Source organism: Crocodylus siamensis, chromosome 4 (assembly GCF_052110815.1).
Source record: "Crocodylus siamensis isolate JL-2025a chromosome 4, ASM5211081v1, whole genome shotgun sequence".
NCBI lineage: Eukaryota > Metazoa > Chordata > Crocodylia > Crocodylidae > Crocodylus > Crocodylus siamensis.
Window position 1 is genome coordinate 196082331 of NC_143398.1, and position 14288 is coordinate 196096618.

Sequence of the window (14288 nt, forward strand, 5' to 3'; positions counted from 1 at the left end):
TTGCCATAACTCTTCAACTTGAATTATTGGTTGGGCCTGCTTTTTCAAAATTGATAGCTAAAACACTGGTCAGGCCACAGTTGGAGTACTGCGTCCAGTTCTGGGTGCTGCACTTCAAGAGGGATGTGGACAACATGGAGAGGGTCCAGAGGAGGGCCACTCACATGATCAGGGGGCGGCAGGGCAGGTCCTATGAGGAGAGGCTCAGGGACCTGAACCTGTTCAGCCTCCACAAGAGAAGGCTGAGGGAGGATCTTGTGGCCTGTTACAAACTAGTCAGAGGGGACCAGCAGGCATTGGGGGAGTCCCTGTTCCCCCGAGCACTACCTGGAGTAACAAGAAATAACAGTCCCAAGCTGGCAGAGGGTAGATTCAAACTAGATATCAGGAGGCGTTACTTCACTATCAGGGTGGCTAGAGTCTGGAACCAGCTTCCAAGAGAAGTGGTGCTGGCTCCTACCCTGGGGGTCTTTAAGAGGAGACTAGATGAACACCTTGCTGGGGTCGTTTGACCCCAGTACTTCTTGTTGCCATGGCAGGGGGTTGGGATCTGTTCAGGTCCCTTCCGACCCTACCAACTATGAAAGTATGAAACTATTATGTTCTGTGAAATATTTCTGCTGCATGATATGGAGCTAAAAAGACCGTAAGAACCTTGAAGTGAATTTTACTAATATAAAGAGAGATTGTCATCTTAGTAATTAGAAAAAGGTGTCATCATCGAGACCTCAGAACTATTTTCAGGCTGTTTGGTAATTAGGGAATATGACCTAATACTTCTCAAAGTTATAAATAGAGCACTTGGCTGCATTTTAATTATTAAACAATCTATCTTCTGTATACCAGCTGCATCAAGGGGTACAGATTCTTTTGGTCAAACTTTTTATTCACAGTTACAGAAGATTATCATTACCTAAAATTTCATTAGAATTTTTTAATATATAGGATTTCAGTAAAATACTCAGACAGCTTAAAAATAGAGAGAAAAATATTTTATAGAACATATTTCTTTATTAAACTTGAAAAAAAACAAGATCACTGAAATGATCCTGGTTGTTGAACTAATCAATTACTCTGCTTCTTTTAAAAAATTACATTAAAAAACCCCCCAACTTTTATTGAAAATATTTACTGGACTCCATGCCAGCAAATGCTTATCTTGGATAGTCAATATGTGCGAGAAGAAATGGTGTGCTATCATGCTATGTTTTCCTAAGTGGGTTCAGCCCTAGGGTAAATTGATATAGCTCTACAACAATTAAGAATCCGGGTCTAAGATTTTTTAAATGATATTTATAAATCGATCTATATCCTATAAAATGGATCCATACATAAGCCATTGTATTTCTCAGTCTACCTAGAATATATAAAAGTAACTTGTTATATATCGCTTTCATAGTTTCCACCTATCTAAAATAGTTCTGGACAGCAGAATTTACAATAGAGTGGCTACTGGTATAGAATTCTTCAATGTGTAGTGGGCTTATTTTTAATGCATCTACATTCAAATAGAAATTGAAATAATCTCTTCAGTTTAGTTCTCTGTAGTTTTGGGAGATACAAAGTATGCCTCTTCTCATTTAAGTGATGCCAAGAAATTCTTGGATTTGAGACTGGCACTCTCCCAGGAAGAGGAAGAGGAAATAGGTGATTTATGGGAGGAGGCAGCTATAAAAAGCTCTTATTTTCCTGATTTTTAATTAACTGCAGTGCCACTGGTCTGAATTTAATTCTCCTCAGTTAAAAATACAGCATGGCTTCCTATGATCATTGATTAATAGCTTAAATGTGTTTGTTTTCCCATTTTTGTTGCTAAATGAAAATCTTCAGCATATGAATACCAACCTGTTACATCTGCTTAATCTAGGTCCAAAGCTGCCTGGAAATGGGTATCTTTGATATTAGCATATTCCTATACACAGAAAAATATCAAGAAGTTTAAACGCAGTCACAGAATATATCTGAATATATGTAAACTGTAAGTCCACTGCTTCAAATGCCACCAAACACTATGCTTACTGCCAGGAGTACCCAGTGGGGTATATACCAAATCAGTGGGGGCAAACCTTTTTGCCACAAATTAGCCATGCATCCTTTCTGAGTGCCACCCTCATCCCTTTCCCCTGCCTGATCTGCTGCTCTGCCTTCTGCTCCATGCCCTGTTCTCCCTAACTCCTTGACCAAGCTGCTACTCTACTTTTTCTTCCTGGCCTGTGCAGCCTTCCTTATTGGATGTTCTGCTTTCTGTGTGGTGTCCTATCTGCCACTATACTGCTTGAGTCTTTCCCATTCCGCTGTGTGCCATCCACAGAGGCTGTCTGTGCCACTTGTTGCACCCATACCACAGGTTTTGTAGGGTGGGTTGTTTTGTTTTGAGACAGAATAGGAAGGAAAGAAAAGACAGTCTCTGGTCATTTTGAAGGTGCTCAAAATCAAGAGAGAAGAGCTGAGAGGACATGGTATCAGTCTCACCTATTGCAGAAGACAGGGCTGTCCATCTGGCAGCCCATGGGCTGCAGGCAGCTGACTAGGGGCTAACATGTGGCCCATGAGGAACTGCCCGGGTGCCACTCCCCTCATTGCTCCTGCTGTGGTGGCAAGCATGTTCTCAGGGCTCCCCTCCCTCCCCCAGCTTCTGCTTCTTGCCCTGCTCATGGGGGCTGGATGGCACAGTGGGAGAGACCTGAGCTGCCCATGCTGGACACACAGCAAAGAATGGGGCCAGGCTTTGCATGCTGTACACATGGCAAGGGAAGGAGCTGATCGCCATGCATATCATACCTCACTGGGAGCAGGTACAGCGTTGTGCACACTGCACATGCAGCAAGGAAAGGAGCCAGGGTTGTGCCTCACCAGGAGAGGGGAAGGCCTGTACATGCTGCATGCCCAGCAAGAGAAGGAGCTGGACTTTGTATGCTCAATGCCAAAAAAAGGCTGGGCTGCCCATGCAATGCACCTGGCTGTGGGGGAGCTGAGAGGAGGAATGGAGAAGTGCACATGGCAGGGGGGAGTCAGGCTGCCCACATGGCAAAAAGAAAGGGACATTTCCATGGTGAGGGGGCTCTGTGCAGCCTCCAATGACCCAGACATTGAACACTCATGACCTGAAACATAAACATACTTTCTGAACTATTCAAGCCACATACTGCACTCTGGAGGATCAAGCTGAATAATCCTCCATAATGGCATGTTGTGTAGATAAATTATGCCTGGTAGTTCCATTTCATCTGCCTCTACTGCTCTGCAAATTCAAAGCAGGCCAGAAAGCTATTAGGGATTTTCCCAATATAGAAAGTGTCCAAGTAGTATAAACTCCTGGTAATTTGGAAAAGACTCCCTTCTCCTGTGGCCATCGAACCCGGGTATATTTTAAAGCAACTGTAACACTGCTCTAAATTATGCCAGTTTCTCACTTGTCTTTTCTCTCTGGCACTATTATTTCTGAATGACTAGAATTTAAACAACTTTTTATTAATTCTTTCTGATGCGGGAAATAGAAGCATTTGCCCTCAGCACTTTGAAGCTAACTAGGGTACTGGCACCAGAATAAGCATCAGACAAAACTATAGATAGATGACTTGGATACAATATCCAAGTGATCAGAGAGCCATCCAGTGGAACATAAGAAAATAAAAAATTCAAATGAAAAGGAAAACAAAATTATATATGAAAAATAATCTAACCATCTCTCCCTACCTCCCAACTGCAAGATATTTCTCTATGTTGCCTTGGGCTATAGCTAATAGCCAATTCATCACTCCTTAGAAGGTGGAAGAAAACAATAGTTCAGATATGGGCATGGAAGCAAAGAGGATATATTTTTATTTTCTGTGATTTCAATCCCTTTCTACTGTAGTTTTTCACTACAGTAGAAATTATAGGAAGCTGGGGTTTTTCTTGTTCTCCATTTCTTATTATATTTATTTTCCTTCTATTTTGGCTCCTTTTTAAAATTATTTAATTTTATTTATTTTTCAAAAAAAACACCCAACTTTTTTTCTCCTGTTGGACAAAATGTTCATAACCAAATGCTCAACAGTCTCCACCCACCTCACTCCCACAGTAAGATCAGAGACAAGCTTGTGCTTTTTTTGTGGGTTTTTTTAACTAGTGTTGCTATACTGTGAAGCCTAAAATTTTTACCCTAAAATACGGATTTAAGCTAGGAAGGAACAATGAAACACTGGATAATTTAAAAATTATTTACTCACTAAAATTTTGCCTTCCCTGCTGACTTGTTCTCATTCTACAGCATACCCTTGTGATCAGCAGCACTCACTGTCACAACTGGTGACCTTGGAAAGAGAGGAGAATGACATATACGGTAGGAAACAGGACACTCGGATTTATACAAATGGGTGAAAAAATAATCTTAAAAAGTCTGAAAGATGAAACAAAGATAACATTAATTTCCCTCCATTGAAACAGTAGTGTCCATACCAGACAGGCTAATGAATTTTTATTTTGTTTTATATAATTACAACTCATTCTTGTCCATTTTTTTTTTTTATTTAGGCTATTTATTTCATAGATTTCATAGACATTAGGGCTGGAAGGGACCTCGGAAGATTGAGTCCAGCCCCACACCCAAAGGGCAGGAAGTCAGCTGGGGTCATAGGACCCCAGCAAGATAAGCATCCAATTTGCTCTTGAAGGTGTTCAATGTAGGTGCTTGAACCGCCTCCAATGATAGGCTATTCCAGACCTTGGGGGCTTGAACAGTAAATAAATTCTTCCTCATGTCCAGCGTGAAATGGTCTTATAGTACTTTTAACCATTTGACCTCGTCATCTCTTGGGTGAACAAGTGTTCCCCCAGATCCTGGTGGTCACCCCTGATAAACTTATAGGTGGCCATCAGATCACTCCTGAGCCTGTGCTTTTCCAGGCTAAAGAGCCTCATGGCTCTCAGCCAGTCATTGTAAGGTCTGTTTTCTTGACCTCTGATCATGCGCATGGCTCTTCTCTGGACTCTCTCAAGCTTCTCCACATCCTTTTTGAAATGTGGAGCCTAAAACTGGATGTAGTACTCCAGCTGCGGCCTCACCAAGGCCAAGTGTACAAGGGGAGAAAGACGTCCTGGGATATGGTTGAGAAGCATCTATGGATGCAAGCCAGCATTTTGGTTGCTTTACTAGCTGCAGCATCACATTGAAGGCTCATGTTCATCTTGTGGTCAATGATGAGCCCCAAGTCTCTTTATTCCATAGTGCTAGCCAGCATAGCACTGCCGAGCCTATAAGGATACTGCAGGTTTTTTGTGTTTTAATTTGCATGTTATTCAGAACCATGGATGTCAGTGATATTTAGTTCTAGAAACATTTGGCTCTAATTTAAACTGAACTTGAAATCCTTAAAAATTCAAAAAAGTTAAAAGGAAAATAATCAAAACATTATGCCTACTCTTATTCCTATTAATTTCATTCAGAAATAATAATAAATAATAGCCTAAGAGTTTCAATTGGATGGAATCATTTGTACATGACTCAAGTAAAATGGTATTGGAGACTAAAGATAAAATATCAGAGAGGCTATGAATGCTTTAAGGGGACATAGCTTAGTTTGCTACAATCAGTAAACTCCTGGAAGGTGGACAGAGAAATTGAAAAAGTAACTGCTCCTGCCAATGAGAATCATTGTCATTGAAATGCAGCCACAATGATAATTAGGTCTCTATTTCAGGTTACCTAGTCTGTCTACAACATCAGCTTGATTCATCCTTGCGCCTCAAAAATGACTCTGATTACATTGTAAAAGCCACTGGTACTAAAAGACACACATTTGATAATTATTCTATTATTCTAACAACCTTACTCTTGATGTAGTACAAAATGAGCAATTGAAAGAAATGATTGAAGCATTGTGACCTTGATATACTACTCCATATGGATTTAAACTCACAGGTCTACTACTAGATGCTACGTGTGAAGAAAGAAAAAAACATATGCATTAAAAGAATCAACACTGACTTTAGCGCAAAGCAGCTGATTACCCAGCTAGAGCTACAGCATCCACACCTCCAACATGACCTTGTCCCAGACATTGGAATTAGAGGAATAAAAATGAGAATCAAGTGAAATCATTTTAACCCTTTTATGAATGAGCACTATTTAAAGTTTCAGAAGAGAGATGTTTCCTAAAGCACATTATAGCTATTCAGGAATTCTTCCACAATCATCAATGAGAGAAGATGTCCAATCATTTCAATGACACTGTAAGTACATCTATAAGACTATATACAATCATTACTGATGTTACTTTCATCTAGTTCAGCTCACATGTGTGGCCCTCCATGTCGGCAACTGCATCTGAAACATAGAAGAAAAACTGTGAGCAGACTGATTCTCAGAGAATTACCCTGTTCCTCAAGTGGGATCCTTCTTGGAATCAGTCTGCCTACTATTTCTCTCTCCCAGTAGAGACAGGAAGAGGGTAGAAGAACTTGAAGTGACAAAAAGTCCTGAACTGGATGAGTTCTGAACATGCTGTGGTTTGAAGTAAGCTAGAGGGAAGCCTGACTTTGGGCTTTGATGCTCAAGAGGATGTGTTGCTGCCACCAGCAGGAAAGTTTAGGTATTTTAAAAATTGACAGCTGGCAATTTTGACTAGGAAATAACTTTGTGTGCAGAACTAAGGAGCATAGACTTATCTTAAGGGAATGTTTGCAATGATTGTCTATATATATTTGCATTCATTATCAGAATGCGTTGAAAGCTGCACTAAGCTTGAGAAGAGTCAAAATTCAGGGCATATTTAAGCAACAGAGATCTCCACAGCTCTTACTAAAGTTCTTAATAAAGATTTTGGAGGCCCTGAAGAACTACAAGCTAATGATACTGTTTAAGTCTCTGTGGGAATCTAGCTTTATCTAAATAACAATGAAGTACTAAAACCCTCAAAAGGCAACATCAAAAAGGCTATTAAGTGAACAGCTGTATTGAATATTTGCATTACTTAGTTAACAAGATTGATTAAAAAATTAGAGGTCATAGGCTGTCATAGGAAGAGGAAGCGGAAATGTGGCTAATGGAACAAAGTAGGAACAAAGGGCTGAAAGGTGCCTACTGGGCTTCAGTCTCTTGCATTCTTAGGCAACCCTGTACCCAAGGATTTCCCAGAACTGCCATTTCAAATCTTCACACACACACCTAAAAGGCACAAAAACAAAAAATCCCAAGAACACCCTACAACATGCCATAAGAGAAACAGGGGCACTGCCCATGCCCTGGCACAACAGTGGCAAGGAAGTGATTGGTTAATACACACTTAGAAGATCTTAGGAGGAGAAACATGCCATATACTAAAGAGGTAGGTGAAAACTTCTAATTCTTGACAATCTGACATGGAAAAAAAATTCCTTACAGACCCTAAATCTGGCACAATCCATATGACTAAGTGGAACAGCAAGACCTCTAGCCAGGAATCTCTGAGTTTTGAAGTACTAAATGGAGTACATATAATCTTCTTTGATCATTTCTGACCAGATCTGCACACCCACACAGTATTCTAAACTAGATGGAACCAGTGCTTTGTACAATAGTATTAGGTAGGGCTGTGAGAAGCTTCAGTCTCTGATTTGATTCAGTGCAGATTTGGCCCAATTTGGTGGCCAAATCTCTGAATCCAAATTAAATCAGGAGACCCTTTAATCTCTCCAAATCAAATCAGAACCTTCCTAATAGATTTGGAGAGGTTCAGAAAGATTTGACGATTCAGACAGACACAGCTTTAAATGTTTTTTCTACATACCTCAAGGTAGCAGGTAGCTTGTGAATGCTGAGATGCTGGGGTGGATGAAGCATCTTACAGGAGCATGGGGGGCTCCCCAGAGCATTTAGCAGCAGATCCAAAAGTAGGCCAGAAGCACTTCCAGTCCACTTCTAGTCCGCTTCCCCCCGGCTCAGCGACTGGTGCCTCCTAGGTCTGGGGTGTACCCAGGGTCCCCTTATAGCCAATCGCCAAGCCAGGAGGGCATGGGGGAGGCCCCCCAGCACACTCCCTGGTGGACCCGGAAGTGGACCAGAAGTATTTCTGGCCCACTTTCAGGTTCACTGCTGAACATGTTGGGCGTGAACATCAAAGCAGTGAAAGATCTGGAAGTAAAATCAGAGGAGGCAAGAAAAGTGATTTCAAAATGTTGTTAGTGTTCACAATACTGGCATTTCTATTCAGCCTGCTCAACATCAGACATGTTTTTAGAAAAAGTCAGTTGACTTATAGGCTTGGTGCTGTTTTGTTTTGCCTATGAGCAGAATTTCTCTTTAAACAATCTAAGTTCCTTTACTAAAAACAACAACAATACTAATAACAGTAATAATTTTTGCTTCTTTATCTTCCTGAGATCCAAACAAAACTATAGACCAAAACTTACAGAATCACATGATTTTTGTATTTAATTTTGTGAATCAGGTGAGCTTATCGGTCTCTCTCATCTGGCATTAGAAATAATTTAAAAGATGATTTTACAGCATCTAAATATGGTTGATAAAATACATATAACTGTGTGCCACCTGATTAGCTAGTGAATAACCCTGTCCAAATATTGAGCTCAGGATGCTTGCAAACATTGGCTGCCATTAACAGGAATAGCTTTAGTGAATTTAATTCACCCCTCTCCAATACTGCATTCAAAGATTAGGTAAATATTGTGACTTAATATTTGATATGAAGATAATTTTAGTAAAATTTCCTTTTAATGACAACCACTATAGACATGTATACATATACAGCTATGTTTCATGATGTATAATTTTAACTCCTAATGTAATATAAAGATTACTGAAATAGTTCTGAGCAATCTCATTAGAATAGGAAGACATGTAGCATTGTTGGAGACTTCTTAAGGAAAGCAGAGACTAAGGTCATCTGGGGAGTGAGCTTCTTATCTATTTTTCTATGTCCAGTGCACGGACAAGAGTGATTGTGTGCTAATGTTGTATATCAACTTTTTGGCTAGCTAAAGTGAAATAAGATTTTCTTTATCAATGAAATAGGGGAATAGCTCTGCATAAAATATGAGTTTTGTTATTCTTTCAAAGATGGCTAAGTATAAATTTGCCTTAATATGCAACACGATTGTAAATTTTATCATGTGTCCTACTATCAGATTTCCAGAATAAAACAATAAAGCAGAGAGCAAATGTATAAGTAATTGAGAAATGAGACAGTTAGAAAAGAAAATAAACCAATAGTATCAGCCACTCAAAGGATGAAAGTCTGAATGTTTTAGTTCACCATCTTGCTAAGACTCTAAGCCCAGCATAAAAAAAGATTAATATTAACAACAACTCTAGAATGCTTGTAGTACACTTAGCTACAACAACTTTCTGCAGAGACTTTTGAATAGAATATGCTTACTTGTAACAATGGATTTAAGGAGTTTTTTTCAGATAATTTATAATAAATTTTAATTAAAAGTATGCCTGTCATTCACACTAACTGTTGTGTATTTTCTATTGAGTTAAAAATAAATAATTTTAGAAGGCTTGTACAGAAAAAAGGCACTTGCAAAAAAAAAAAAATATATATATATATATATATAAAATTAACCATATACTTTGATGGGAGAAAATATATCATACTTTTTTTCCTTTTAAGTGTAGGACTTAAATATAGAGGGCTTTATTTTTATTACTGAAACAAGAAAAGGATGAATACAACCGTATACATCAGCTTTTCTTTCATTAATAGGAAGTGTCAGATGAAGGCATATAGTAGATTTAGACCAACATTAAAAAAAAAAAAAAACTAGATACCTTTTTTCGTTATATAGCACAGACAACTGAAAGATGAAAAAAGAAATAGCCATAAGGAAATGGGGTGAAAAAAAAGAGAACATCTTACATAATTGTGACTACTGGGTATGTAAAGCAATTGACAAAAATGTGACCATGAAAGATTTTGAATAGAATTTGGAATGTTTGTATCAGTTTAATACATGAGTTTCTTACCTCCTGGGATAATATCAGTTTCAAGACATGGCTTCTGTTAGGTGCAGACAAAAGTGACTATTTTCACCCAATCTCACCACAGAAAGCAGTCCATAGCATGACCAAAAACAAGTGTACAGCTGCAGGCAGCTTTAAAAAATAGATGATTGGGTGAAAATCTGATCCCTCAGTGAATGAGGTATCATATGAAGACATTTCAAAATGTAGGTCTTCCATAACTTCTGCAGAGCTCCCAGCCTGTTAGTGTTTTCAGAATGAGAGGGGGGCAAGCAAGTGGAGGGAGTTCAGTCCGGAGGTTTTTTACCTGCCCCTGGAAGGTAGGGCAGTTGTATTGGAGCTCTCCCCCAAGGTGGGGGCTCCAATTCATCCACCTCATCTTTCAGCACCAGCCCTCCACTGTCTTTCCCCCGCTCCCATTGTGAACACAGCAAGCACTGGAAGAGAGCTGTGTCTGTTGCTGTGGGAATCCAGCTGCAGGCCCCCAGTGAACAGTGAACAGTGAACTTCTGTTTGGTCTAGCATAATGCTGTAACTCAGAGCACTTTGTACAAAACTCTCTGAGTTACAGCTTGGAGTTGCACTTCTTTCTGCATAAGCCTGGAGAAGGAAATTGCCACATAGTTTAGTCAAGTATTTGTTCCAGAAGCAGTCATAATTTAGGACTAGAAGGATTAAGGCTTATTGAAGATCAAGATTCATAAGCCTTAGTAGAACCTGTCAAGGAATCTTCCATCCCTTAGGTAAAGTTTTGGTTTTTACTTATATTTGTACACTTTCATGATCACTAACAAATCTCAAATTCCAGCCAAACAATGTAAAGAAAATACGGAAAAAGAAACATTCTCCATACAAATAAAGCAAAGGAAATAATCTCTGATCCAACAAATGTTTGCCTATGTTAAGGTAAGTAGCCGGGCAATAAACAACCATATAAAACTGCAAAAATATACAGAAGCCTAGTATTCCTGCCCAGAGCAGAGGGGTTGGACTCAAGGATCCTTTGGTGTTCCTTCCAGCTCTTAATTTTCTATGATACAATTATGCTAGCTTCCTAATATAAAATTATGGCAGAAAAAAAAAATCAGAACTGTGTTCAGTATTATAACAGCCACAAAGCAAAAAAGTCAGCTCCAATCAAATGAGGGCTCGGACAACAGAATGCAATGAATATCTGTTACATTTCTATAGAATCTCCAAAAAGAAAGAAAAAATGAACAAACTTCCTTACATAGTTAATTATTTCAAGCAGCCTTTGAATGTCCCCCCCTTTTTTTTTCCTACTGCGCTAGTCATGTTGGTGATGGTCTTCTCCTTAAAATGTGACACATTGTACATCTTTCTGGATTAACTCCTGTCCCAGACACTTTATGTCCATTACACAAAATCTATATTTTTGTTTGTTTCAGTTTCCTTCAACAGCTATGTTTCTGCCCAAAATTACTCATAGCTTCTCTTTTTCCCTTGTACATTTTTCCCCCTATCCAAATATTATCTATGTAAGTATTAGACACTACTACACCATCAAAAGTTTGTTGCCTTTTCAAGTGACTTACCCTGGGTGCCAACTACAAACACAAACAACAATCTGAGGCCACCACAGGGGCTGCTCAATCTACACAAATGTGTGCTCTGGGTTTTTTTAGGATAATGCCAGAACCATAATCATGCATGAAGTGCAGAAGAAAAAATCAGTGCTCTCATTCAAAATTTCTTCCATCATAGATAATGGGAAATGCCTCTTTCCCCTTTTTTCTGTTGTGTCTATGCAAATGATATCCCATCTTTTTCCTATAATAAAGAGTTGGCTATTCAACTGACTATATCATTCCAAAGGCAATGAGCCCAAAAGGCTCCTCTTTTAACCTTTGTCTTAGGGTATCAGGAAAATTCCTTGGGACATGAATCATGGCATGGTTGGGCTCCTTCCATATTTTGCAGAGAGCTTCCTGATCAGTTTTACCTGATAGCATCTGTTCAGTAATCACTCAAAGCCAAGGGATGCCTATACATGTGCAGCAAGGCTTCTCTGATGTGTTGTCATTACAGAGCATCGGAGCAGACTTGATTGAATCTGATGGAAAGCAGTACTGACCGTACTCCAGCATCACATATATCAGTATCCCTGTGCTGAAAAATGGCAGCAGAAGTGCTTTAACTGAAGCTTGTTCAATGAGCTTTTGTTAAAGCACCCCTTCCACCATTTTCCAGCATGGGAAAGCTAATACATATGACATTCTGGGCAATTTAACTAGAGTCCCCCTCTAGCTTTTTAAAAATACACTTTCACACACCTAACTTTGAATTTTCAGGGCTTAGATTTAAGCAATACACTTAATTGAATATGCAATAAAAATATAGAGGAACATATTGCACATTGACTTTTCTATGCAACCTGAGTTAATGTGAGAGACTGAGCATTGAGTCAGAATGACAGAATTCCCTAGAGCTAAGGAATTATTACACCTGAGGGGACATATTAAATATCTGTCCAGTTTGTGATGCTTGCTGTGGAAATAATTAATATATCATGGGAAGATATAATAGATGTAGCTGACAAACAGCCTGCAACTATGGACAGAGGGAATTAGGTGTTTTGTAGTTGTGACAGGGGGCAAACTCACAGGACCAGTCACAGTGCTGGTCTGCCCACCTGTCTTTGGGCAACCTGCCCACCTTGTTGTTAAATAATTAAGATGATACTAGGCAGAAGGCTGCCCTTTGAGCGCCCCAGTGCCAAAGGGCGGTTCTCATGACTCCAGCCTCCCCATTATCATGTCCCGTGTCTCACAGATGCTTCTGTGAGTTGTACTATGCTCTAGCCTAAGGCCAGGCCCAAGTCAACACAGTGTTAGGCCTCTCTCATGCTGCCCTGTTCAGTGCTTCACCCATACTGCCCCTCTCTCACAGGGACCTCTACCACTCTGCCTCCTCTTGCACTCATGCCTCTTACTGGGCCACATTCACTCCACCCTGCTTCCTTGAGTGACCATGTAGCCTATAAGGCTCATCTCAGCTTTCCCTGGCCAGCCCTTTTGGGCCTCTCCTGTGACCCTCATCTATGCAGTGTCTGGGCAATTAGCCAAATGTTGTGCTAACTCTGCCCTTGGCCCCGCACTGGATAACACAGCTCACCGGTTCCCTAATTGGGCCGGTGATTCACCCCTTTCACTCGCAGCTCTCTCCATGCTGCCCCACTTGGCCTCAGGCTTACTTGTGGCCTCAGGTGCCTGAAGGCTTACCTGAGCATCCCCACTCGCCCCTGCTCCTGGGGCATCAACACTCTCGCCCCCTCCCTGGGGTTCCGGGGTCTTCCACCCCTATGGGCTTAGGTGCCACCCCCATAGGCGTGCCTAGCCCCACTATTCCTACTGGGCTCAGATGCCTCTGGCTGGGCATGCCTGGCCCCAGTACTCTTCAGGGTCTTACACCCCTATGGGCTCAGGTGCCATTCTCATGGGTGTGCCTGGCCTCACCACCCCCTGGGGTCTTATACCCCTATAGCCTCAGGTGTCTCATAGATTCATAGATGCTAGGGTCGGAAGGGACCTCAACAGATCATCGAGTCCGACCCCCTGCATAAGCAGGAAAGAGTGCTGGGCCTACATTACCCCAGCTAGATACACATCTAGCCTTCGCTTGAAGACCCCCAGGGTAGGGGAGAGCACCACCTCCCTTGGGAGCCCGTTCCAGACCTTGGCCACTCGAACTGTGAAGAAGTTCCTCCTAATATCCAATCTAAATCTGCTGTCTTCTAGCTTGTGGCCATTATTTCTTGTAACCCCCGGGGGCGCCTTGGTGAATAAATACTCACCAATTCCCTTCTGTGCCCCCCTGATGAACTTATAGGCAGCCACCAGGTCGCCTCTCAACCTTCTCTTGCAGAGGCTGAAAAGGTCCAGTTTCTCTAGTCTCTCCTCGTAGGGCTTGGCCTGCAGGCCCTTAACCATACGAGTGGCCCTTCTCTGGACCCTCTCCAGGTTATCCGCATCCTTCGTGAAGTGCGGCGCCCAGAATTGCACGCAGTACTCCAGCTGCGGTCTGACCAGCGCCCGATAGAGGGGAAGTATCACCTCCTTGGACCTATTTGTCATGCATCTGCTGATGCATGATAAAGTGCCATTGGCTTTTCTGATGGTTTCGTCACACTGCCGACTCATGTTCATCTTGGAGTCCACTAGGACTCCAAGATCCCTTTCCACTTCCGTGCCACCCAGCAGGTCATTTCCTAGGCTGTAGGAGTGCTGGACATTTTTCCTCCCTAGATGCAGCACTTTGCATTTCTCCTTGTTGAACTGCATTCTGTTGTTTTCTGCCCACTTGTCTAATCTGTCCAGGTCTG